Here is a 27,336-nt window from a genome sequence, read left to right as displayed (position 1 = left end):
GCAGTAGAGGAACGTTTTTGCATTCCAGCCTTAACGTAATGTGGTAGCTCAGATTGGGATGGAGCCTACTACTTAGCAGCGCAACAACGTAGCCACTGACCTCCTAACTCGGCAGGTTTGAATTACTATTGAGCCGTGCAGGTAAAGAAAATAGTGATATAATTTGTGAAATAAACAAAATTACTATATCTGTCTTCTGAGAGCTGGAGCGCCTAGAGTTCCAGAGATCATTTGTTGTCGCTTACACTGTACTTACTACTACCGCAATTGGACGGGTTGAACATGGTGGCACGATTCTTAATTGATTTCAGAGCATTAATTATTTAAGCTTTATGGCGATTGTTTCACTGAATGTTTTGCCTATGAAGCAGTTGGGGTGGGTGACAAGTCACTGGCGAACATCGACATTAATTCTGAGCTATCTAAAGGCAACCAGGCAACACTGCGCCAGCTATTGCTGGAATTCAGGGCGTGTTTCGCAAGTTCATGTAAAGTACGCTGGACTTCAATGACAAGATGCAGGCTTATTACATGCGACGACGCACACCTGATACGTCAGTAGCCATACCGCGTATCGGCAAAGGAACACGAAGCGATTCATACGCAAGTACAAGAGATGCTTGAAGACGGCGTTATCGAACCTTGCTCACTGTCGTCTCCGGTCGTTCTACTCAAAAAGAAAGACGGAACCCTACGCGTCTGCGTCGACTGCCGGAAGTTCAACAACGTAACTAAAATGGACGCGTACCCGTTGCCACGTATCGATGACTCGTTAGATAAACTTGATTTGAAAAGCGGGTACTGGCAGAACGAGGTAGACGGACGAGATTGCGAGAAAACTGTCTTTGTGACTTCCGATGGCCTCTACGAATTTCGAGTGTTTAGCTTCAGCTTGGGTTCAGCCCCAGCACCTTTTCAGCGAATGGTGGATACTGTCCTCGCTGGACTGAAGTGGCAGACTTGCCTTGTGTATCTTGATGACGTAGTAGTATTTCTTGAAGCATTTGATCAGCATCATTTACATCAATATGCTGGAAGCAATCCGATTGTCTCATCAAACGATTAAACCAGAACAGTGCCACTTTGGTTATGAAGAGCTCAAGTCTCTCGGACACGACGCAAGTGCCAGAGGAGCCCGACCCGATCCCGACCAGATTGGCACTGTAGCATAATTTCCTCATCCTGCCGACAAGAAGGCCGTGTGGCGCTTCCTGGGCTTGTGTGCGTATTATCGCCTGTTTCATTGAAAACTACTCGAAGATAGCGGAACCGTTGGCTCGCCTTACAAGGATGACACGCCATTTGCCTGGGCGAATGAGCAGGAGGTAGACTTCGCTGAACTACGACAACGTATGCAGTCAGCGTCTGTCCTGGCACATTTTGACGACGAGGCTAACACCAAGTTGCATATTCACGCCTGAAACATAGGTCTTGGCGCAGTACTCGTCCAACGTCGAGATAGGCAGTAACAGCCGCTGACTGTCCCGTGCCGAGGCGAACTACTCTACCACAAAAAGAGTGTCTCGTGGTCGTGTAGGTGATCACGAAGTTTCGCCATTGTCTATACAGCCATTCCTTCAAATTGGTGACATACCACCATGTTCTATGCTGGTTGGCAAACATACGCGATCCTTCCGGACGGCTGGCAGGATGCAGCTTGCTGCTACAGGAATTTGACGTCACTTTCGTTTATAAATCTGGCCACAAGCACGAAGACGCTGACACATTGTCGCGTGCACCCGCAGAACTTGTAATTCGAGAGTTAGAGTACGACGGCGGCTTCGTGGGCGCCATTACTGAATCGGACTTGATCAGCCGGCAGCGAGACGACGCTGAAATTCGACCTACCATCGACCACTTAGAGGGCCGCCCAAGATCCATACCACGCCGCCTATGTCGCACATTGACGCTCCCTTCTGTCTACGAGATAACATTCTGCCTAAGAAAAACGCCCGCGCTCGAATGATCAATCCTTCCTAGTGGTGTTTGCAAAAGACTTGCGGGACGATAATGTTTTCATTTGTCATAATGACCCCACATATGGCCACTTCTCTGTGTGCACATCTCTATGTGCATCGACGTCCAGCACAATACATGTGGTCGCATGTTGCCTTACGTGAAACAACAAGAAACAACACGCTTCAGACCATTTCGCCTCCTTTACGGCAGCGAACTTCAGCCGATCCTGGACGCTATGCTTCCGTGTCAAGACGCAAAGCACCTAGCTAGTGACGCCTAACAATTTGCTGAACGCGGTGAGGAAGCTCGCCAACACGCGCGGCTGCACATCGGTCAACAGCAAAAAGCAGATGCACGGCATTTTATAATACCTACCCCAGACAAGTGTCCTACAGTCCCGGAGACCAATCATGAGTGTGGGCCCTGGTACGTCGCTTTGGCCTTTGTGAAAAGTTGCTGAGTAGTTGGTCCGTACAAAGTGCTGCGCCGCATAATAGTGACGTGAACTACGAAGTTGTTCCGCACAGTGCGGCACAAACACGGCTTAGATAACAACCTAGCTCTGACATCCTTCACGGCGTGCGCATGAAACGAAATATTGCGCGCTCATTTTAACTAGATAGCGTTATGGACCCCGCGTCGCAGAAAATCCGGCGTCGGTGTTGGCGTCGGCGGCTATGTCCGTAGGAAGCAAATCGTCCCGAACCACGCATCCCAATCCACGCAAGCACTCCGCGCGGCGCAGAGGCGTTGCTGTACTAAATGAATTCCTCAAAGTAAAATGCGTCAGAAATTTCGTAAAGTACGACTTACACTGAACCTACAGGCACGATGGCGTCGGATTGTAATCTGAATATATGAGAAAACATAATTCGGTTATGCGGAAACTCAAACGTAAACCCATTTTGACACGGCCGTTTGAGATCTGTCTTAGTTGGAGCGGTGCGCTCGGTTCGGTTCCGTGCAACACCATTCAGATAGCGCTCGCCTCCACGCATCCGCAGTGGCGACGGCGGTGGCGCCTGCCCTGGGGGGAAACAAAAAAAAGAACCAGAAAGCTCGCCTCCGAGGATAGCGTTCGCCGAAAGCGTTTCCAGGAAAAACATTACTGTTACATAAGCTGCAGTTGCCGGGAAGCGTGACAAGCAGTCAAGGATCTTTGAATGCCACCTCGCTCCACTCCTAAATGCGAAGCTTAAGCATCCTCGAAATGTTTCTTCCATTTATTATTTTTTATGTCTACGCTCCTATTTACGCTGATGTGGTTACCTCCCCGTTTATTGAGATTGTACACGTCCCATTTCACCACGGCTGTACTTTTGTCTTCTCTGTAGTTATCACTGTCTTCTGTTCTGTGTGCGAGTATCTGCCTTGAGCACGTATGTGCTTTTTTTTCTTTCTTACGCCATTTCTTGAGCATCGAGCCGACGCTTTTTCCGAGGAAAGGTGAAAATGTCACCTGCAGTAGTGGGCACAGTTCAAGAGAAGAGGTTAGCGAGGACACGAAGAAGGAAGTGCGCATGATATCCACCCCGCTGGACAGCCAGGTGTCACCAACGTGTTTTTGAGGAGCCAGCTTCTCAATAAACGCCTAATAAAACTCGTTGCGGCGAGAGTTGGTGAGGCTTCTTTTTTTCTTTCTCAAGAAAGTAATCCAGCGCTACTTTTTACTAGGAAATGTTAGCCTCTAGTTTCAGTTTCAGTTTATTATTCTTTATATATGGTGTATGAAAGATGAGCAAGCTAGGTAAAAGAAACAAACACAATCGCGAAAAGTGCAACATAGATAAATTGAGCAAACATTTGTCAGTATACAAGCCTATAATGCATAAAGAAACTGTCAATACATACAAATGACAAATGTAGTGTAATGAATGATGTAAACTTAGTTACACATGTAAAAAAGCTTAAAAGAATAACTATATGCATGAAAGGCTGAAAATTTAATGGTGTTGGGTAGACCATTCGACAGTTTTATAACAGCGAATGCTGATGTAATTTTTCCATAGTTAGAATGAACCATGGACAGAAGAAAATTGGAGTTACGTGCTAACCTGGTACCATTATTATTGATGAGGTACCTGGAATCAATGAATTCGTATGGAAGCTGTTGAGTAAGTAATTTATAACACATAGTTATTAGATAATAGTTGAACAAGTTCGTTGCAACAAGGATGTTATTTTCACGAAGTAATAGAGTAGCCCTCGTGAAAAACCGGTTAGTGATAATGCGTATTGCTTGGCTGAGTAAGTGTTTAATAGACGAGACATGATAGTAATATGTGTTTCCCCACGAAACAGAGCCATAATTTATTTATTTATTTTGTGATACCCTCAAGGTACGTAGTTGTGCATTGTAGAGGGGAGGGGCGAGAATACATTCCAAGAGTAAAAAATACAGGATTAGTTCTAGGAATTCACACTGCAGGGAACAAAAGAGATATAAAGAACTAGGAATGGTATTCAGAACAAGCAAAAATAGACTTACTTAATATGAAGATACAGAAAGAGTACACTTTACCAAGCAGAAAATTCGCAAATAAGTATGTAATTATGCCATTTGCCTCCATACATTATTTTATGTTGATTAGTGCATTCTTAAAAAGAGTGGGGTCACTGATGCTTACTAAGGATTGAGGTAGATGATTCCAGTCGATTGAAATCCTGGAAAGGAATGATTGTGAATTATGTGATTGTGTAATTAATATGACAGGGAATAAAAGCAAAGTATAATACTTGTAACGCTTCTTTGGAGAAATGTGCTCTTGATTTGATTAATGCTCTAATACAGAAGGTACACTTTTGCTTAATGAAATCAATGTGTTCAGAAAAATTTAGGTTAGAACCTAATTTTGTCCCCAAAAATGATACACAGTCGGAGACGGGAATGTGATGACAACCTAGAGTTATCTCAGGCATGCCAAGTAGTATTCTTCGGCTAGATCGGAAAATCATGAATTGTGTTTTGGTTGGATTGATAATTAAATGACTGGAAGAACATGCAACAATACGTTCAAGCTCATTGTTTAGTTCAAGGAATAAGGTTGTTAAAAAATTTTCACATAAGGAGATGGTAGTGTTGTCGGCGTATAGTACACAATGTGCAGATTTAGGACACGTAGAGAAATCATTAATATTGCCACCTGGTGTTTTGAGCCAGCAAACGCTCAGCATTGCGTGCCCATTTAAAAAGGCGAAGATGACGAAGTCAACGATCCCGCGCCAGCTGGAGAACCGCCCCTTCGTGTCTGGCTACTGGTACTGTTACTTACTCTCACCTTAGCACGTGACAAACTGGTGCAGGTGCTGGGTAACCTAATATATCCACCAAACCCCTCCGAGCAGGCGGAGCCCCAGCCCCGTACCGGTCGTTACGCCTGTACACCGCGCCAGCAGAAGGATCCGTGGACAAGCCCCTGAGTTCGAACTCCTCCCAGAGAAAATGGCAGCTCCGATCACCCCAACCGGTATCGACGGCACAACATCGATTCATTGTACGCTACTCAATCCGCGAACGCAGAATCCCTTCCACGGCGCCATACACGAGGATGTTGAAGATTGGCTGGGGCACTATGAATGTGTTGCCGTGTTCAACTAGTGGGATGACGCAGACAAACTGAAAAACGTATATTTCAGTCTTAACGATGGCGCGCGTGTTTGGTATGAGAATCGTGCAGATGCCCTAACTTCATGGGCAGAATTCAAACGCCGGATCCTTGAGACGTATGCGAGCCCTTATTGCCGAGAGCGAGCTGAGCGTGATCTCCAGTCCCGTTTGTATACAAATGCCGAACGAAGGTGTCGCAATGTATGTCGAGGACATGACGCGTCTCTTTCGACGAGCCGACCCCAGCATGTCGGAAGAAAAAGAGGTGCGGTACCTGATGCGCCGGCTGAAAGAGCAGAGCAGCTGTTCGGCGGCCTCTTGCGCAGTCCTCTCAAGACTGTGTCAGAATTTCTTTCCGAGGCCGTCACCATGAAACAGACTCTTCAGCAGCGGGCAGCATCATACGAACGCCAAGTGAACGCTGCCTCACCTACGAACTTCTTCGGAGCTCTCGGGGGCCACGTCGATTTCTTTCGAGAGCTCAGTCGTTCCGTAATTCGCGAAGAACCCCAGAAATTGTCGGTACCCTCACAGCCGATGCTCAGCACCTTGTCCAGCGTTCTCCGTGACGAAGTCCAGCATGCGCTAAGAGAGCCACCCTTCAACACAGAAGCTAGACCGCTAAGAACTGACAGCCCCCGTATGTCATATTCGCAAGCTTTGAGGCAACCTGCCCCCCTCCCCGCTTCGCACCGCGTGCTCGGCAATGCTACACTCCGTCCAAGTGGCCTCGTATTGCCAGGACCCCCGACAGGTCCCAAGAAAATCAGACGTGTGGTGGGCACCTGATCGCCGTCCCCTTTGCTTTCAATGTGGCGAAGCTGGGCATGTCTACCGACAGTGTTCCTATCGAGAGGTCAGACTACGCGGATTCTCAGCAAACTCAGCACGACCTAGGTTCGGCCAGCGACCTCGTGAAATCGAAAAATACGTTGCCCAGCAGCGCGAATCCCAATCAGCTCGACACCAGTCACGCTCCCCTTCGCCGCCGCGGTTTTCTCCGACTCGCTGTACGTATTCGAGTGTGGTCCAGAGTCGGTCGCCCAGCCCGCGCCGGGAAAACTAACCTCAGCAGCCTTCGGGGGCGAGGCCGCTCTGTCTGGACGTGCTCAATGACCCCCATTGAGGTGTACGCGGACCGACGATACATCGACGACGACAGTACCTGCTGATTACGGAACAATTTCCTGGGACATTCCTGTACTGATCGACGGTCGTAAATTGACTGCTTTTGTGGACACTGGAGCAAATTATTCTATAATAAGCGAAAGACTGGCCACCCTTCTGAAGAAAGTGATGGCGCCTTGGAATCAAACGTCAGTTCGTACAGCTGGCGGGCGCATCGTAACACCACTTGGCATGTGCACGGCACGAATACAGATTCGCGGCTCTACGTTTATTGCCAGCTTGAGCATTTTCCCTCAGTGTTCTCGAGACCTAATCATCGGCATGTACTTTCTCGGGGAGCACGGAGCTATCATGGACATTCGACAACGCCTCGTCACTTTCTCGACAAGGAGCACCGCAGCGACGACCGACACCATCCACCCTCGAGCATCTCTTCGTGTCATCGACGACGCTGCGACGTTACCACCGCGTGCAAGTGTCGTGGTTCAAGTGGCATGTGACAGACTCTTACATTGTGAAGCGGTCGCAGAAAGAAATCGCTCTCTCCTGCTTTCTCAAGGTGTTTGCATAGCAAGAAGCCTTATTGAGCTACATGATGGCCACTGTGAGGTTCTTCTCATGAACTACAGCTATGAACACCAGCACCTTTTCCCCGGTACTGTCATCACCTACGCCGACCCGATCGCCGATGTCACTGAGTGTTTTGTTTCCGGGGCAATCGGCACTACTGAAGCACCTCTACGCAACGTCAACATTCGTCCAACGCTTCCTAAAGAGAACAAACAACCCCTGCGCGCGCTGTTGCTCGAGTTTCAATCTTGATTTGTTCTTGTCGTCGAAGATACGTCAAAAATCGATTACGAAACACCGTATCATCACCTATGACGACGTGCCCCCCCCCCCCCCCCCATACGGCAACAGCCTCATCGTGTTTCCCCGACCGAACGTTATGCTATTCAAACGCAGGTGAAGGAAATGCTTCAAGGTGGCGTAATGCAGCCTTCGTGCAGTCCCTGGTCATCGCCAGTCGTTCGTGTTAAAAAGAAAGATGGCACGCTTTGGTTTTGTGTTGACTCCCGAAAGCTAAACAATGTCACAAAGAAAGACGTGTACCCGTTGCCTCGTGTCGACGATTCTCTGGACAGGCTGAGGCGTGCGAAGTATTTCTCCTCTATCGATCTGAAAACTGTCTACTGGCAAATTGAAGTAGATGAGCGGGACTACCAGAAAACTGATTTCATTACTCCGGACGGCCTTTACGAATTTAGAGTACTCACATTCGGCCTCTGTTGCGCTTTGCCACATTCCAGCGAATGATGGATACCGTTCTCGCTGACCTCAAATGGAAAAGCTGCCTCGTCTATCTCGATGATGTCGTTGTCTTTTCGGAAACTTTTGACGAGCACCTTCGACGCCTTCGAAATGTACTCGAAGCCATTCGATCGGCTGACCTTACACTCAAGCCAGAGAAATGCCATTTCGGTTACGAGGAACTGAAGTTCCTTGGTCACGTCGTGAGCGTGGCAGGTCTTCAGCCCGATCCCGAGAGGACTGCTGCCGTAGCTGCTTTTCCCGCTCCAACGGACAAAAAAAGTGTCTGACGATTTTTGGGATTGTGTGCATATTATCGACGCTTCATTGAACATTTTTCGAAGATTGCAGAGCCGCTATTTCGCCTTACGCGTGACGACGCGCCATTCCTCTGGACTGATGAACAGACCGCCTTTCTGGAGCTACAAAGTCGGTTGTCTTCTCCTCCCGTCCTCGGTAATTTTGATGAGGATGCTGACACAGAAGTACGCACTGACGCCAGAAATATCGGTCTCGGAGCTATCCTAGTGCAACGGCAAGACGGGACTGAACGAGTTATTGCCTACGCGAGCCGCACTCTGTCACGCGCCAAGTCAAATTATTCCACCACAGAGAAGGAGCGCCTCGCGGTTTATTGGGCTACTACAAAGTTTAGGCAGTATCTCTACGGGCGGTCATTTAAAGTTGTGACCGATCATCACGCTTTGTGCTGGTTGACCAACTTCTTAGACCCTTCTGGACGATTCGCACGTTGGAGTCTGCGACTCCAGGAATTTAACATCACTATCGTATACAAGTCAGGCAGAAAACATGAAGATGCTGGCACGTTATCACGAGCACCGGTTGAATCTCAGAATCCTGACGAAGAAGACGACAGCGCCTTCCTAGGAGCCCTCAGCGGGCCGGATCTTCTCGCTAAACAGCGATCGGACGCTGACTTAAGGCCCATCATCGATCACTTAGAAGGCGGCATCGCGTCTATTCCTGGCCCTATTTCGTGACGGTTGTCGTCATTTTGCCTACGAGAGGGCATCTTATACAAAAGAAACACAGGTGCCGCCGACAAACCACATCTTTTAGTCGTGCCTCAAGGCCTTCGCGACGACATCCTAGTAGCCTGCCACAACGAGCCGACATCTGGTCACTTGGGTTACTCAAGGACTCTGGACAGGGTACAACTGTACTACTGGCCTAGACTGACAGCTTGCGTCAAACGCTACGTGAAGGGATGCCGTGAATGCCAGTGCCGCAAGTCACTACCCTTCAAGCCTGTAGGCGTTCTACAACCCATCGAGTCCCCTCGTACGCCGTTTGATCAAGTTGGAATGGACCACCTTGGACAATTTCCCTTGTCTTCATCCGGCAACAAATGGACCATTGTCGCGGCTGATTACTTGACGTGTTACGCTGACAAGGAAGGTACTACCACGCGGGAAAGCATCTGAAGTTGCCCAGTTTTTTATGCATCACATTGTGCTTCGGTATGGCGCACTGTCATTCATCATCACTGACCGAGGGCCGGCATTTACGGTGAAGCTTCTGGACGACAACTTCATCTTCAGTTACACGTGTCATCGAAAGGCCACTGCAGCCCACCCTCATACTAACGGCTTGACAGAAAGACTAAACGAAACATTGGCAGGCATGATCTCTACGTACATGGACGTGCAGCACAAAACGCGGGACTAAATCCTGCCGTACGTAACGTTTGCGTACAACACTGTCACGCAGGAAAGTACACGATTCACGACGTTTCGCCTCGTTTATGGGCGAGATGTTCAAACTATGCTAGACGCCATGATACAGTATGAAGACATCGATCAGCTCGACCAGTTGGCTCCTAACATCGAGGAGTACATTCAGCACGCCGAGGAAGCACGTCAACTGGCCCGTGTGCACATAAGACAGCAGCAGTGTACAGATGCAATAACATACAATCTCCACCATCGACAAGTTACCTATGAGCCTGGTGACCAAGTTTGTGTTTGGACCCCCATTAAACGACGTGGCCTGAGTGAGAAACTCCAGAGCAAGTACTTCGGACCATGCATAGTACTAAGGTGTGTAAGCGACGGGAACTATGAAGTGATTCCAGACGGAGACCTGCCATTGCCCAAGTGCCGTTTACCACGCGCAGAGGCTGTACATGTCGTCCGCCTCAAGCCGTATTTTACTCGGTTAAGTTCAGTGTACTGGCGAAAAACTTTTTTTGTTTCACTGTCGTCGCGTCGTCCTCCAAAGAACTGCGAAACTTTTTTTTTTGTTCCCGACCACAGAACACATCTTTTGCCTCGTGTGCATGTCCGTATGTGTGCTAGCGCCTTTCCTTTTTTTTTTGTGTCTTACCTAACTTGTGTACTTTCCGTGTACGTCTTGTGTTTGAGCATCGAGTCGATGCTTCATTGGGAGGGGAAATAATGCCACCTGGTGTTTTGAGCCAGCAAGCGGCCAGCATTGCGTGCCCAGCTAAAACGGCAAAGAAGACGACGAAGGCAATGATCCCGCGCCAGCTGGAGAACCGTCCCTTCGTGTCTGGCATTTTTCGTGTCTGGCTGCTGGTACTGTTCCTTATTGCTTTGGCGCGTGACAATATAAATGGAGGGACCTAGTATGGAGCCTTGTGGTATAGGTTGATTAACAAGTTTAGTATCAAAATAAGCACCTCCAGAAAAAACTTTTCTCTATCATCCTGGTAACTTTTTAGAAGTTTTAGTACTAGACCAGTAATTACCAGGGCTTCTAGCTTAGTAAAAAGTACGTTATGAATAATTCTATCAGAAGCCTCAGTGAAGTCCAAGAATACCGAACTAACGCAGTTATCCATGTCAATCGAGTAACGAATGTAGTCGGTTAGGGATATTAAAGCTAAGTTAGTCGAACTGCCAGCTCGAAAACCAAATTGAGAAGATTGCAGCATATAAAATTTCTTAAGTAAAGATTTACACGCTTACAGAATAACTTCTCAACGACTTTACGAATCGAAGAGAGAATAGAAATAGGACGATAGTTAAACACCTCCGTTTTATCACCTTTCCTATGTGCAGGAATAATCTTAACCCTTAGTGAGAAAAATACCACATTGAAAAATATTTTTAATTATAATACGAAGTGTATCAGAAATAAGTGGTCCAACAAGTTTTAGATGAAATACGGAAATGTTATATAAGACAGGATTAGTATGCATTAGAGCTAATATCACGGAGCATACTTCATCTCCAGTTAGCACAAAAAGGAAAAAAGAATGATTGCAGCAATAAATAGGATAAGTATCGGTCGTATGACTACTGCTGCATATGTAATAGAAGTAGTCGCTGAAACTGTTTTCTATGCTAGAGGAATCAAAAAGAATTTTGTTGCTGTAATTTATTGTCAAGAGTATTACCGGACTTAGGTAAATTCTGAACGCATTAAGAAGTTGTCATTGTTTTTTTGGTATTTTTCTCGTGCTTTGCAAATTCATTTTCGTAGTCTGTCGTTTAGACTTCTTTAGCAAGTTATGCAGAATGTTACAATAATTTTGATAACGTGCCGCTAAACGTACATTGTTAAAGGCTTTCTTTTTAGTCTTTTTGCATAGGTTTTCTTTTTTTTCTGGTACTAGTCAGTTGCCCAAGGATTACTTTCGTTGCCCAAGGATTACCGGGAAACTTAAAATGTTTCCTGTATATGACGGTAGTTGCGTTAGCGCGAACGGTTTCTAGAATGATGGAACAAAAACTTTCAAGTTGGCAGTTTTCATGTCCGCATTTTTTAGCAAAAATGGGAGCCGATTCCGGCAGCAGGACAGAGACAGGAGCAGCGGCTCCTATCCCCGTAAGGCAGAGGCTTCAAGCACTCAGCAAAGTCGAGCGAACAGCACGTACATTCTTGGGAATCACGTATACAACATACAGAACAGCATACGTTTCAATAAAGAACAAACACAAAACAAGCATACGAACCACATAATTGATGATAAGGCGCTCCTGATAACAATGCGAAGCGTAGTAGCACTCCCCGCATACGTTGCTCGGTAAAGATTACTGCTGCGCAAGCTGCCGCGGCGGCGGTAGCTTGCGACGTGTGGAGTGACGTCCCTAGCCTTTCGTGTATAATGAAGCCTAGCAACTGATTTCAACGTTGTTGCAGCACTGCTATTGGCGGCGGCGCGCGGTCAAAATTACCATTACTCCCATTACTCTAAATTACGATTACTAAAATTACTCTAAAGCAATAAATCATTAGATACCCCCTCAGAAGTTGTAGTGGTCGTTTGCAAGAGCTTCGCTGGACGTTCACCTTCACTGGGCCGGGACGGCGAGTCCGTTAGTTTTAAACGAGGACACCAGAAGACATGACAGGAAGGGCGAAAACACTTTAACAGACGTCGCTTACAGGTAAATGCAACAGATACATTTCATGAAGCGTCGCATTCCTTGAATAACACATAGAAATTTGTAACAATAAATTATTTGGAAAATTAAGTTGCTACGTACATGCCTCACAAACACCCCTGATTAGTGGCTATAGAAAGGTATGCTGCTGAGCACAATATCGTTAATTCACCCCAGGCCCTATATCTACGGAGGCTTAATAAGAAAAGCTAAAGAAGAAAGCTTAAGTGCCGTTCTGTACGGATGCGGTGGGACACCTAAGGTAAAAGATCATCTGGAACCATCCAGTACATCCTTCATTACACCTCCTTGATTTTTTTCTTTGTATGTTTTAGACAGGCGTTAAATCGCTACAAATCAATCAGGCAATAACATCGTTCTTTAAAACATCACTACTCTACTCTCAGAGATCTTGTAAACATGCAGTCATCAACATATTTCCCACTCATGTCAGCCCGTGTCAGGCCCTTGAGAGCTATAAATGGTTCGATTTTCTTAAGTAGAAATTAACCGCATTTTGACCATTTACAACAATTTGGTTGATTGTTGTCACCGAGAACCCTTGCGTGTTTTCGTCATCAGTGGCAAAACTGAGTGGGCGAGGGCTCTCATGGCACCTTATATCGCCCTGCACAGCACCTTCTCTGTTGGCTCTCAGCGTCTGTCTTCAGCAGCTGTGACCGCATTCCGATATGGTTGAGACGTAAAGGCGCTCGTGAGCGTAGATTTTGCAGTCGCATTAGCAAACCAAAAATCCATAGAAACCAATGAAGGTTTAACCGAAGCTCTTACCCACGTTAGTATATCTTCTGCTGCGTCGTCCTTCATCTCCTAGTGCTATGAAAGGGTTTCTTCTAATTATTAGTGTCATATTCGTCTGTTTTGTTGTTGTTTAAGTAGAAGTGTAGTAGTAGTAGTAGTAGTAATAGTAGTAGTAGTAGTAGTATGTTTGAAACTAGTACTACTACTACTACTACCAATACTACTACCAATACTACTAATCAATTCTGCTTTCAAGAGCGGATGTTTAAAAAAACTACAGCATACTTGCACGCGAATGCAAGCTGTCTGGTTCGAAAGCGCCCAATTTCAGGCGTGCCTCGGCTGCATTCCCTGGACCCCAACTTAAGCCTCTGGACACTGGCAGACAGTTCCGAGGAGACGTTACCCTTCTATGTAGGTTACAGTTTGACGTAGCATTCACGAATGCCTACGCCTTCTGCATAGTAATGGCCGACACCACATGCAGCCGTGACAAATAAGCCATATGCTGTGCCAGTATCTGCAGTATTGTCCACATAGATGATCACTTGACGCTGTGCTCAACAGGTTCAACGACCAACCTATGTCAGAAGAGATAATATGCAATATAGATGTGACTGTATGTTCTATCGGAAGGCTGCACATTTTTGTGCTTATTGAGATTCACCGGACTCAATAAACAGATACAGTACTTCCTTTTTTTCTGTCTCTTTCCTTCTTTTTAGCCTCTTCTTTTCCCAACCGATGACCAGGGAAGCAAACCTGATACCTGCTCCTGGTTAACCTCTCTGCTTTTCCTCTCTCTCTCTCTCTCACTGCCTCCCTAATAACTACGTTGCTTACACATACATTAAGAAAAGGAATTGTACTGAACACGTCCTGATATTCCACTAGAACTATAACAAACGATTGTTTCTGTTCCCGGCTCTTCAAGGCCAGGCAAGAACCTCAGTCTATATTTTGCCGAACGTAAAGGGGGTGACAGAAATGTTCACTGTTTCAGTCACGTGTGTCAGTGCAGTGTATGTTAGATTTATGCTTTTCACTCTTGATATATGGCCCATTTTCCGTTTCCATTTGTCGTAGTAACCACGCAACCTCGCGGTGGCAACAGCATTTGCATGCCACCGCACTGGTGCGTAAACAAAAACTACGTTGAGTAAACAGAGCCACGCTTCGTTTGTACTATTTGTAAACGCAACGCATCACTGCCCGCTACCGGTCACACGCTTCAGTGCGTCGTTACTGCTGCTACTAATTAAGAGCCAGGGCCTGCAGAAGAACCTGCACCTCTTTATTAACGGCGCCATCCCTTCTGCTTTGTACAGATGGCCCATTTTATGGTAGATCCGTCTCGCTTTGGTGCAAATTACTGGCAGTTTGGTAAGGCTTTATTCTTCTTTTACTCAATTGTCACGATTAACTGTTCATTGCGCGTTTCTGTTTCGATGAGTAATGACCAGCGTGCGTTCCTAGTAAATGTAAGTGACATCGAGCATCTCAGTCGCTCAGAGCGTGGCATATTCCGAGAAAGAGGGAGCAGCTCAGGGGGCCATATACTAAGAGAAGAGAGCCAGCAAGAGGTCTAACCAGAGGCAGTTCTGTTTGGATAGCCTTTACTCGAAAGCAAAAGTGACTGAGGGATTTTAAGGAGAGAGCAAGTAGCATGAAGCGCACGCTCCAAAAGGCTACCCCGCTGCGTTGCTCAAGTTGAGTCGTACAGAACACTCTAGCGAGAAAACGCGTGGAAACTTCTCCTCTTGAACCCAGCGGGGCCCTAATGAAAGAACCTAAACTCCTTGGAGCAGTCGAAGTTTAGTACCTTTACCGCTAAAGCTGGACCAGGTATGGCCAGATGCTTTCAATGCTTTATTTTCTCTCCGTGAAAGAAGTGAGCAGCCACAAAAAGCCACTGGACCTAGTACCTTGGCGAAGTGGCTGCCCCCGCCAATAAACCGCAACGGACAGTTGGCAGAACGTAAGTAGAACGCACAGTAAGAACGTTCCATATATTATTTGAAACGTTTAGAACACGGAACTGGGAAGGCAACTTTTATGCCTCACAAGCAATTAAAGCAAACTGAAACAGCTTCTACATCAATAAATAAAGCGGCTATGTGATACGCTAACATATGAAATAAAGGCGGGACCCTCTAAGCGCGCTTTTTAGCACATGAAAGGTTGGTGGACCTTCTAAGCGCAAGCACGACCCCTCTGACTACCATCGCACGTTATGAGCCACAGTTGCTGCTAGAGCACTGCACGGGCCCGACCCAACCCGAAAGCCCGAGCCCGAGCCCGAGCCCGCTAGCGGGCCGTGTCGGGTCGTCCGAAACGTTCTTCGGCAGCCCCGGTCCGGGTTCGGGCATGAGGCCGCGGGCCCAGGCCAGGCTTTGGCTTGAAGTCACGGGCCCGCAAATTAAAAGGCCTGAGTGGGGCCTTCGAGCACACGGACCATGGATATGAATTGCATGGTCCAAGGCGTTCCGTGCCAAGCTGAACTTACATGCGCAAAGATCTTGTTGGAAGCTGTAGATTTTAGGTGCTTTGAGAAGAAGCCCAGCGGCCTCCAGTCCGTGTCATCGTGCTGCTGCAGTACTGCACCCGCTGCAGTGGTCGATGCTTCTACCATCAGGCTAGTTGGCGCGTCGGGCAACGGATGAATCAGCAACACTGCAGTGGCCACCCACGTTTTGGCTTCCTGGAAGGAGTGTCCGTGCTCCGAGGACCATTAGGAAGTAGGTGGTTTTTTGCAGTCGCGACGTCTTAGGTCGCTAAGCAGCTGAAGAACTTGCGCTCAGAATGATATGGAGCGCCTGTGAAAATTTACGAGCCCCAGAAACTCGGCCAACTTTCGGAAGGAGGTTGGAGAGGGGAAGTTCTTTATTTCCCGCACCCGTGATTCCAGGGGCTGGATGCCTTGGGACGAAATCCGATGGCTGAAAAAATCCACGGCTTCAGCTCCGAAAATGCATTTCTGTGGCTTTAGGACCAGGCTGTGTTCATCCACTCGCTCATATAGAAGGCGAAGTTGCTCTTTGTTCTATTCGTCTGTGAGACTTGCAATGAGAATGTCGTCAAGGGAGACTAAAATGAACGGGAGTCCGTGCGTAACCTCGTCCATGAACGTTTGAAATGTTTGCGCCGCATTCTTCAAACCGTAAGGCATATGGACCAACTCAAGTAGGCTAAATGGAGCAATGATTGCTATCTTCGGAATTACGCTGGGTACGGCAGGAATTTGGTGGTAGGGGTTCATTAAATAGATCTTGCTGTATATTGTGGTTCCTGTGAGATGAGCGCCGAAGTCATTTATGCGGAGAAGTGGATATTATTCCAGAGTAGGCACGACATTCAGAGCTCGGTAATTACCACAAAGCCGCCAGCTGCCACTGTCCTGCTTTGGAATCAGATGGAGAGGTGAAGACCAATTGCTGGAGGAAGGACAAATAGCGCCGAGTTGAAGCATGTGTTCGAACTCGCGATGGGCGTCTTCCAACCTCTGTCCAGTGAGCCTCCGTGGCTGCGCGGCGACAGGGGGGTCGGTGGTGGTGATATGAGGCGTCACCTTGTGTTTCAAGGGCAGGGCATCATTTCGAGGCTTCGTGAGTTGCGGATACTTTGCAAGAATGATGTCCTACGTTGAGACCAGCCGGAACGTAAGGATGGCAGATGAGGTGAAGTTGGACTGCTGGCCAAGTACATCGAGGGATGGGACGTTATCCTTTAGGCGCCGATCGCAAACACCCACATCTAGGTTGAAATGGCTGAGGAAGCCCGCTCCCAGTATGGCAAAGCTGACGTCGGCGATCACAAACACCCATCTGTGCAAACGCCGGAGTCCTATGTCTAGCATTAGTGACAGGACCCATACTACGCGATGGCAATGTTGTTCACGGCGTGGAGCCTGGGTGTGGACTTGCCACGTTGGCGATCTACGACCATGGCAGGAACGATGGACAGCTCGACTCCGGTGTCGACTATATAGGAGGCCGGCGCCGATCTTGCGGTCGACGACGAAGAATAGGTGACTTGCGCGAGGGCTGATGTCGCATGCCGCCATTAGCGACTGGCCGGTGCATTTCCCGCCCACGAACAGGGCTCGGTGCAGTGACTTGCTTGTTCGCAAAAGCGACGGTGTTACCAGCCCAACTGCCGCTGCGAGTCTCTAGGGCCACTGCGAAACTGTGAAGACTAATGGTAGTGCTGAAGTTCGTCGCCAGTGTTGCCACCAGTAGTGAGCTTCTCTAGTGCACTGGTAAGGTGCTCGACTGTTTCCTTCAGGCACGAGAGCCGGTCTCCTGGCTCTGAGACTCTCGCAGCAGCGATAAGTAGCTATGCCGCATACGTATATGCACGAGCAGCGACAGATGTGGTCAGCGAGTACAGCTAGCCGATCGAGACGCGTCTCATTGGAACCCGTCAGCACCATGCGTGCGGACTGTAGGAGGCGACGCAAGAACAGCTCGTGCAAAATTAGAAGCTGGTTCAAGTTTACGGAATCGCCTCCCAGCAACTGACGCAACCGGCGCAGGAGTTGTAACGGTCATTGGTCGCCGAGTTCCTCGGAGAGGAGCTGTTGAAGCCTACACTGTTGCGATGGCTCTATGCCCTGCAGGGCCGTGCGTTCCGGGTCGTCGTATGCTTTGGCTGAAGGTCTACTCGCTAGCAAGTAGTCTATTGCATCGGCGATGTCGGAGGGTGGTGGTGACGACGTGCGTTAACTTGCTGTCTGTGCAGTGAGGCGCCGGAGTTGAAAACGGACCTCTACTTGCATAAACCAAACTAGAGGATTCTTGGCTCAAAAGCTAGAGCTCTGAAGCTCTGCGGCGATGACAGAAGACGTAATAGTGGCGTCGTTTTTGTTAGCAGAAGTAAGAGAAGCGTCATCCATGGCTAGTGTTCGAAAAAGAAATGTCAATGGGCTGGGTCACCACTTGTTGGGAGCTGGGTTTAGCAGAGGTAAGTAATACACGCTTTAACAGTTTGAGAAGGGAAAGTCGACAGGCTTTATTCTAAAGTAAAAGCAGGTTTGCCGAGTTGCTGTGGTGACGCCCCAGTCGGGCGGCCACCTCACTTCCAAAAAAGAGCAGGGGGCAACGACCCCCGCGTAGAGGCAAGGCCAGGTAAAATGGACTTCCCAGAAGCGGGGACAATGTATAGTGATGGACGGTCGCTACAAGATGGCTCATAGTATACCTCAGCGAAGAAAATAGAAAGTACAGATAAAGTATCCAGAACTACGAACATTGCTTTAACGTAAGTAAAAATAAGTGTATACAAAAAGCCGCTCTTCAAACTATTTCCCTGTTAGCACTTTTGCGATTCCACTATTACAACTCTCGACACTATTATATTATTTTGGCGCTAACGCTAGGGACGTCTCTTTCAGCTGGTGCGCTCATGTTATGCTGTATGCTCATAGATTCGCCTGTTTGTATATACATATATATACATATATATACGTATATTTGCGTGATAAAGGATCTCATAGGAGCAAATCGTACGATTAAGGTTAATGCATGCTCACGAGCGGAAAAATACCAGCACAGGCAATGGACCAGATCACTGATATTCCGTAGGAGAGACAAATATTTCGGTCTTTTATTTCTTATACACTCCAGCTAATAGACCCCCAGAAATATACATATTTATTTACAGACAGGGCCTCGTCATGCACACGCAGGTCCAGGCTAAGCTTAGTAATGAACACCCAGGCCCAAGCTGGGCCCGGACTTGGTAATCAACACCCGGGCTTGGGCTTAGTCACACGAACGCGGGTCGGGCCCAGCTTGGTGACACAGGACCCGGCAGGGCTCCGACTTCATAAAGTGGGCCTGGGTCAGGCGCGGGCCAAAAATCAGACGCGTGCAGTGCTCTAGTTCCTTCCTGCAGCAGCCGCCGTTCCAAGCCCGTTTCAAAAGGTGCGCCCATAGCATCCATCCATTATGCAGGATCCTGCATCTATCCTGCGGCATCCATCCTGCAGCATCCATCCAGGTTAGGCTACCTACGGTTGTAAGCGTTTGCCGTTAGATGAACTGCAGTAGACTTGCGCAGCTTTTTTAGTGGCCAATGCCGAAGTCACATTCGAACCGCCTGTGTGAGCTTGAAACCCAGAGTTTTCGAGTTCACACAGGAGTGGTTCAAGGACTTCTCCCAGTCGTAATGTGTTTCCTGACCTGTGCTTGCAATGATTTTGCACATTTGCCTTTCAAGTTGTTTGAAAACCAAATAAGACGGACCAAGCCCTCGTCAACAGATGAATGCGATGTACAAGCACGACGTGAGAAAGGAAACCCGGTAATTAGTGGCTTTCCCCGCACACCAACATTGTGGCCAGCAAATCAGCACTTATTTTTCCGTGATAGCAGCAGTTGCCGCCCTGGCCAAAGATACAAATGAGGTGACCGAAAGTCACGTTACAACCGCAGATATCACAGCCCTTGCCCTCAACATTACTGTAGGAAATTGACCCGAGTCCGAGGATGCAACGTATAAACACAGACCACACAGTGGGACCAGTTCATGTGGCGATGACCTTTAGATAAAGAAACCAAATTTCAAGAAAGAGAACAGAGGTCGTACGAGAAAAATTAAGACGTGTTGTTTCGTCTGCCAGCAGACCACAGTATGATCACTTCGTCTATTTCCAAAGTTTTCAGCGAAAACAGTGATGTACGGACGCATTAACTTTACTTGTAAACGAAAAGTACTCAGGCATACTTCAGCATCAAGTTCCAGTGAACTACCTGATTTGTGGTCAGCTTTACGTCCCATTTCACAGAACTCCTGCTTCGTCATTTTTGCTACTATACTAAAATAGAATGGTTGGAAACATGGACAGCTAATAATAAGGTAATGTTGAAGCCCTTTCGCTGCATACGCTTATTTCGAACAATCTGTCCAGACTTTGCACAAGGAGCAACAATTCCTCTCAGTCACAAATACTTTAATGTACCAATTCTCTTGCTCTATTTAGTATAAGCCGGAGTATCTACATCCGCAGCTGTTGTCTAGTGCTTAGGGAATCCACCTCGGGGGCTTGAAGTGGTTAATTCGTGACTTAACCGCTAAAGACGGGCACAGACGGGACCTTTGCCTGGGGCACCCGGCTTTTCCTCTGTGGTGTGCGCCTTGCAGACGCCTTTTAAACACCGCTTTGGGCTTTCACAGAGCAGTTTCGAACAGTTACAGCCCGAAAACTGGCTACTCGAAACGTGATCCAGCCGTTACGTGGTACGCAGGTGCTACACAGGCTTCGTCGAGCCCGGGAAAGAATCCTTGAAGCTGTCAACGCTTTCCCGACAAACTCTAATGTTGGAATGTCTGTGGGGATTGACAAAAAAAAACCGGCAGATCCCACGCCCTGCGGGAACCGATGTTATGCGAGGCAGCGTGCAGGGAGCCTACCATGTTAACCAAATGACTAGAAATGCACCAAGACGTAGACGGCTGTTTCGTTACCTACATTACACACATGTCACTGCATTCATGTCATGGCCTATAGGTTATGTTTGTCATACTATGCCAACTTTGGTACATCAACATCATCATCATCATCATCATCATCATCATCATCACAAGCATCATCACCATCATCCGCAGCAGCAGATTTTATGTGCACTGCAGAACGAAGGCCTGCAATCTCCAGTTACCCCTGTCCTGCGCCAACCGACTTCAACTAGCGCCCGCGAATTTCCCAATGTCATCGTTCCACCTTTATTCTGCCGTCCTCGACTACGTTTCCCATTTCTTGGTACCCATTCCATAAACCTAATGGTCCAACGATTATCTCACCGGCACACAATAGGACCTGCCCAGCCCCATTTCTTTCTCTTAATGTCAATTCGAATATCGTCTATACCAGTTTGCTCTCTGATCCAAACCACTTTCTCTCTCCTAACGTTATGCCTAGCAATCTTCGTTCCACCGCTCTTCGCGGCTTCTTAACTTTTCTCAAGCTTTTTAGTCAGTCTCCAAGTCTCTGCCCCATACGTCAACAGCGGTAAAATGCACTGATTGACACCTTCCTTTTTAATGATAGTGGAAAGTATCCAGTCACGAGCTGAGAATGTCTGGCGTATGCGATCCAACCTATTTTTATTCTTCTATGAATTTCCTTCTCATGATTGGGGTTTCCCGTGATTAATTGACCTAGGTAAACGTACTCCTTCACAGACTCTAGAGGCTGATTGGCGATCGTGAACTCTTGTTCCTTTGCCCGGCTATTCATCATTATCTTTTTCTTCTGCATATTATTCTTCAACCCCCTTCTTACATTTTGGTACATACCGAGACGTAAACCACTTTTTTATGATCTACATGACATAACCTATCATTTCTGTTCGCCATACACTCTTGTCGTACTATATGTACTTGTTTATCTTTATTGGGTGACCGCGTTTCCCCGTCTAGGAAATGTTATCGCCCAGCGCAGGACGCGCCTGCATGTATCGGAAGTTTTTCGAATGTTATCGAGGGTTCTATCCGCCGTCTGTTGTCACTGGACCTTGTGTAATCTGATTGCTTGTATGTGCGGCGCGAATTTCGTAGAACTTTCTGGAAGACACGCGGGCACCAGTGATTATTCGGGAACCCTCGATGACTCATGCATAAAAACCGACGCACTTTCCGTGTTCACCGCTATTGCTGTACTGTGAGTGCAACTTGCTTTTGTGGGCACAGATTCGCCCAACCGAAAGTTAGTTTCGTCATTCACAGTTTTACCGCTGTATTATTCACCGTCGCTACTACGTGACACTATGCCAGTTTTGGTACACACCAAGTTAACTAAACGACCATGGCAGCCCCAAGACCTAGGCAGCGGTTTAATGACGAATATGACACACATGTCATGATATTCATGTTACGACCGAGCATTTATATTCATCATACAATCTTGTCATACTATGCCAATTGTGGTACCCTGCAAGTTAAAGGACAATGAGAGTACCAAGACATAGGCAGCTGCTTCATGACCTACATGACACACGTTATGATATTAATGTCATGGCCAATCATGTTTATCATCACTCTTGCCATACTATGCCAATTGTGGTACATACCAACTTATCGAAACGACCCCGACAGCACCAAGACATGGGCGGCAAGGTAGATAGGTCCTCATCGTGCTCGTTAACATCATCACAAGCCTATTGTATGTCCACTGCAGGACAAAACTCTCCATGCAATCTCCAATTAGCCCTGTCCTGGGCCAACCGATTCAAACTAGCACCTGCGAATTTCTTAATTTCATCACCCCATCTAGTCTTCTGCCGTCCCCGACTGCACTTCCCATCTCTTGGCACCCATTCTGTTCCATCGCTTCTTGCGCGGTCATTAACTTGTTTTCGAGCTTCTTTGTAAGTCTCCAAGTTTTTGCCCCATATGTTAGCACCGGTAGAATGCATTGATCGTACACCTTTCTTTTCAATGATAATGGTAAGTTTCCAGCCAGGATCTGACAATGTCTGCCGTAGGCGTTCCAACCCATTTATATTCTTCTACAAATTTCCTTCTCACGATCAGGGTCCCCTTTGAGTAACTGACCTAAGTAAACATACTCCACAAATTCTTGAGGCTGGCTGGTGTTCCTGAACTCTTGTTCCCTTGCCTCGCTACTGATCATTATCTTTGTCTTCTGCATATTAATCTTCAACCCCACTCTTACACTCTCTCTGTTAAGGTCCTCAATCATTTGTTGTAACTCGTCCCCAGTGTTGCTGAACAGGACAATGTCATCTGAAAATCGAAGGTTGCTGAGATCTTCGCCGTTTATCCTCACTCCTAAGCCTTCCCAGTTTAATAGCTTGAATGTTTCTTCCAAGTACGCAGTAAATAGCATTGGAGAGATTGTGTCTCCTTGTTTGACGCCTTTATAGGCATCTTCCCACATTCCTTATGGAGAATTAAGGTGACTGTGGAATCTCTGTAGATATTTTGCAAGATATTTACGTAAACGACCTGTACTCCTTGATTACGCAATGTCTCTATGAGTGCTGGTATCTCTTCTGAATCAAATGCCTTTTTGTAGTCTACGAAAGTCATGTAGAGAGGTTTATTGTACTCTGCGGATTTCTCGATCACCTAATTGATGACATGGATGTGATCCATTGTAGAGTATCCCTTCGTGAAACCTGCCTGTTCCCTTGGTTGACTAAATTCTAGTGTCGCCCTTATCCTATCGGAAATTATTTCGGTGAATATTTTATATAATATTGGAAGTAAGCTAACGGGCCTATAATTTTTCAATTCTTTATCGTCTCCTATTTTGTGGATTAGTATAATGTTGGCATCCTTCCAGTTCTCTCAGACCCTTGAAGTAGATTGAAGCATTATGTCTCGTCCATCTTTGATTAAATTGACGGGTATTCCATCTTCTCCTGCCACTTTTCCCCGCTTCATATCTTGCAAGGCCCTTCTAACTTCCTCGCTAGTTATAAAAGGAGCCTAGGTAATTTGTTCATTGCTACTTTGAATGGAGGTATCGTGGCTGCTCTGGGTACTGTACAGGTCAGAATAGAATTTTTCCGCTACTTTTACTATATCTTCGAGATTGCTGATGATATTACGCTGATTATCTTCCAGTGCATACATCTTGGTTTGTCCTGTGCCAAGTTTCCTCCTCATTGATTTCATGCTGCGTCGATTTTTTACTGCTTCCTTATTCTTTCTCACGTTATAATTTTGAATATCCCGTATTTCCTCCTTGTTGATCAGTTTTGACAGTTCCGCGAATTCTATCTGATCTATTGAGTTGGACACTTTCATTCTTCGTAGTTTCTATTTAAGTCATTTGTTACTTGGGAGAGCTTACCTACTGGTTGCATTGGTGCCTTACCTCCCACTTCAATGCTGCTTCTGAAACCAGCTTAGTTAGGGTTTCAATCATAACCTCTGTGTCATCTTCTCTCTGTCCTAAGGCTGCATATTTGCTTGCAAGTGCCATCCTGAATTGGTCTGTTGTTACCCTTACAGCGTCTAGGTTGCCCTGTTTCTTGTTCATTAATATTACTTACAACGAACACTTATAACAAGGACGAAGTTGTATGGACTCGCCCAGCTAGCTACCGTACTACTGTTTCTTCTTGACTAATTTTACTCTTTCTTTCTTCAAATTGAGGTGAATCATAGCCCACACTCACCTATGATCACTGCACTTCACCCTACCTAACGCTTCTACACTCTGCACTGTGCTGTGATCGGCAGAAAGTGTGAAATCAATTTCATTTGTTGTTTCACCATTAGGGGCTTTCCCAGGCCCACTTTGTGTTTGCTACGATTCCTGGAGAAAGTGCTCATTATTCGCAGCTTATTTCTTTCTGCGGATTCTACCAGCATCTCACCTCCTTCCGCGAATTCTGCCAACATCTTTCCTCTCGTGTTCTTAGAATCGACGCCGTAATTGCCAATTGCTTGTTGACCAGCCTGCTTTTCTCCCGCTTTTGCATTGAAGTCGCCCATTACTATAGTATACCGAGTTTGTACTTTTATTATCCCTAATTCAACATCTGCATAAAAAGATCAATTTCATCATCATCACGACTGGAGGTTGGAGCATAGGCTTGCACTACTTTTAATCTATACCTATTATTAAGCTTTATTACGACTACGGCTATGCTCTCATGAATGCTGTAGAATTCGTTAACATTACCCGCTAAGTCCTTATGGATTAGGAATCCTACCCCCTACTGCTTCTTATCTGGAAGTTTTCTATATAGCAGAGGACGTGGCCATTTATTTGCCAGCACTGTATAAGCCTCACCAGTTCTTCTAACCTCACTAAGCCCACTGATATCCCAAACAATGCCTGACAGTTCCTCAAAGAGTCCTGTTAGGCTAGCTTCAATGTAGAGAATTCGGGTGTTAAACGTTGCAAAGGTCAGTTTCCCTATATAGATAGATACTGCCAAAGTGCAAATGTTCGCCTAGAAATGCTCCGCGTTTAAAAAAACGAGAAAAAGATGTCTGACGGTCTCATTCCAGCAATCCCCCATCGGATATCTGTCCTTTCCAAGCGCTGAGGTCCCCTATTGGCCCAGCATTTGGCCGGGGAGCGCGCTTGCGCCTTATTTACCAGCAGGTGCCAGGCGGCAGCTATCGTCTACATCCCGCTACCATGGTAGGAGCTCTACTAGAACGCTGTGTGTAATTGGACAAGGGGCGCACAGAGGCCTATAAATCACCATACGGCCCCTTTCGAGATGGCAACTGCCACTTATGATAACTGTCGCCCTCGTCGTCGCCGGAAATGACAAGCTGTCGAGCGGTAGCGCTGCCTAAAGTCCAAACGCTTTCGGACTTCCCGCGCTACACCGACAGCACAGCTGCGAGCATCCGGGGCTCTAATTGTGTTGTTACAGCTGCCGACAAGGGACCCCGCCACCGCCGTCGAGACCTCGGAGGCTCTCTGCGTCATCCGGGACGCCCGCGAACCGCTAGTGTTTCGTTATTCGCCTCCGGGCCCCGGCAGCTGTGCGAAGTCGCTTCTGTCGTCTTTGTTGCTTGAACGAACTCTCCCTCTCCGCGCCCGGTAACTCGCTCGCCGTCTTCCGCTGTGCTCCGGCCTTCGCAGTCAGTTGAGCCCGTCGGAAAGCAAACAATTGCTCTTGTGGAGGAACGAAATAAAGTGGAAGAGGGACGCGATGACGCCGTCAGCGTGCGTGAGCTCCTCGTAGCTTTGTCAGTGATGCTGAGCAAATCCTTGTGAACGCCCGTGCCCCCTTGAAACTGCATGGCGATCCCCTCAAAGTAGCGGTCTAGTACTAAAATTCCTAGCAGTTTGCGTTGGCTTCCAGTGATCCAGATTGAATAGTGGATATCAAGGGGTAAGCTTAGTCATCGTTTCTTCTTTTTCTTTTTTCCGCAAACAGTTTCAGCTCACGTGTGCTTAGAATAGTATGGCTGCAGTTGGCAAACTGTCATTGTTCAGAGTTCCACTTTAATCTCTACGAACAATACGTATTTTCGTGTTTCGGCTTTTAAAAGAAGTCACGCTCTTCTTGCCATGCCCAAATATATTGATGACCATTATAAGCAATTTTTTTTCTTCTATTTAACAAACCTTGTTACTTCATTAATTTGGACGGCACAACATTATTTGGTCAATTTTGGTTTCATATCGCAAAAGTCTTAGATATTGCTCAAAGAACGTTATTATAACAAAAAGAGGGTATTAGCGTACCCTTAGTTATCTGAAGAAAAGACGGGGAATGCGGGAGATGGAAATTCAAGACGATGGGCAAAACGTGAACAAGGTGAATGCAGGAGCCAACGTTTCGACAAGTGGACTTGTCTTCTTCAAGTTCAAGTCGACGTATGCTTTCCTCGCCAAAGTAGCAAAATATGAACAAGGTGAAAGCAGGAGCCAACGTTTCGACAAGTGGACTTGTCTTCTTCAAGGCGACGTATGCTTTCCTCGCCACAGTATATACTGTGGCGAGGAAAGCATATCGAAACGTTGGCTCCTGCATTCACCTTCTTCACGTTTTGCTCATCGCCTTAGTTATCTGGAAGCACGTGCTCAAGTGCCTATCGTACGAGGAAGATAGGCACGTCAAGTGCCTATAGTACGAGGACGAATCAGAAAGTCATTTCCCCTATTTCTTTCGCTAAAATACGGCTGTAAATGCGAAGTCAACATATACATTCCTAGCGGTGGACCTTTCTTGGACCGGCCCGGCCTTATCTGCCGGTAGCTCCTTGGCACAGCGCTGCTGTTAGTTGTTGAAGATGGCGGTTGTGCTTCACACGTCCATGGCATGCGAGCAACGAAGTGCGATTTACTTTCTGTGGAGCAAGGGACGAACACCCATCAAAATCCACGGGGAAATTCAGCCCACGTATGGAGAAAGGTGTCTCGCTTTAAGAAGTGTAAGGTGGTGGTGTTGTGAGTTCACAAAAAGCCGTAAAGGCTTGCATGCCAATGAACGTTCGGGGAGGCAGCCTGAGTCGGTGACTGACGAAAGGAGCATCTCAAATTTAGTGCTGTGATAGGACAAATGTCTGAACCTGTGTGGGGACTATATGGTAAAATAGTTTAAAGTACATAGAACAACACGTATATTTGTGGTTACCTATATGCACCTTATTTTGGCTAATAAAAATAGGCACACAGAGTTTCTGATTGGCCCTCATATATTTATGATAGCGCGAACCTCATATAAAGCTGGAGCAGATAAACGAAGATTTACA

At 47.0% G+C, this 27,336-nt stretch overlaps 2 protein-coding genes across 7 annotated transcripts in view; one reads left to right on the top strand and one right to left on the bottom strand.

Moving 5' to 3' along the window:
* The window catches only part of LOC142582612 (uncharacterized), a 156,092-nt gene that overhangs the window by 28,957 nt on the left and 99,799 nt on the right, over positions 1-27,336 (bottom strand). The window lies entirely within an intron of this gene.
* LOC142582610 (ATP-binding cassette sub-family G member 1-like) overlaps positions 25,754-27,336 on the top strand; it is a 35,378-nt gene continuing 33,795 nt past the window's right edge. The window contains exon 1 of the mRNA XM_075692498.1: positions 25,754-25,970. The gene's annotated coding sequence lies outside the window, so the exon portion shown is untranslated. The remainder of the gene's footprint in view (positions 25,971-27,336) is intronic.

This window comes from Dermacentor variabilis, chromosome 5, assembly GCF_050947875.1.
Source record: "Dermacentor variabilis isolate Ectoservices chromosome 5, ASM5094787v1, whole genome shotgun sequence".
Taxonomy (NCBI): Eukaryota; Metazoa; Arthropoda; class Arachnida; order Ixodida; family Ixodidae; genus Dermacentor; species Dermacentor variabilis.
The sequence above is the reverse complement of the archived record's forward strand: the minus strand, read 5'-3'. Positions and strand labels throughout refer to the sequence as shown.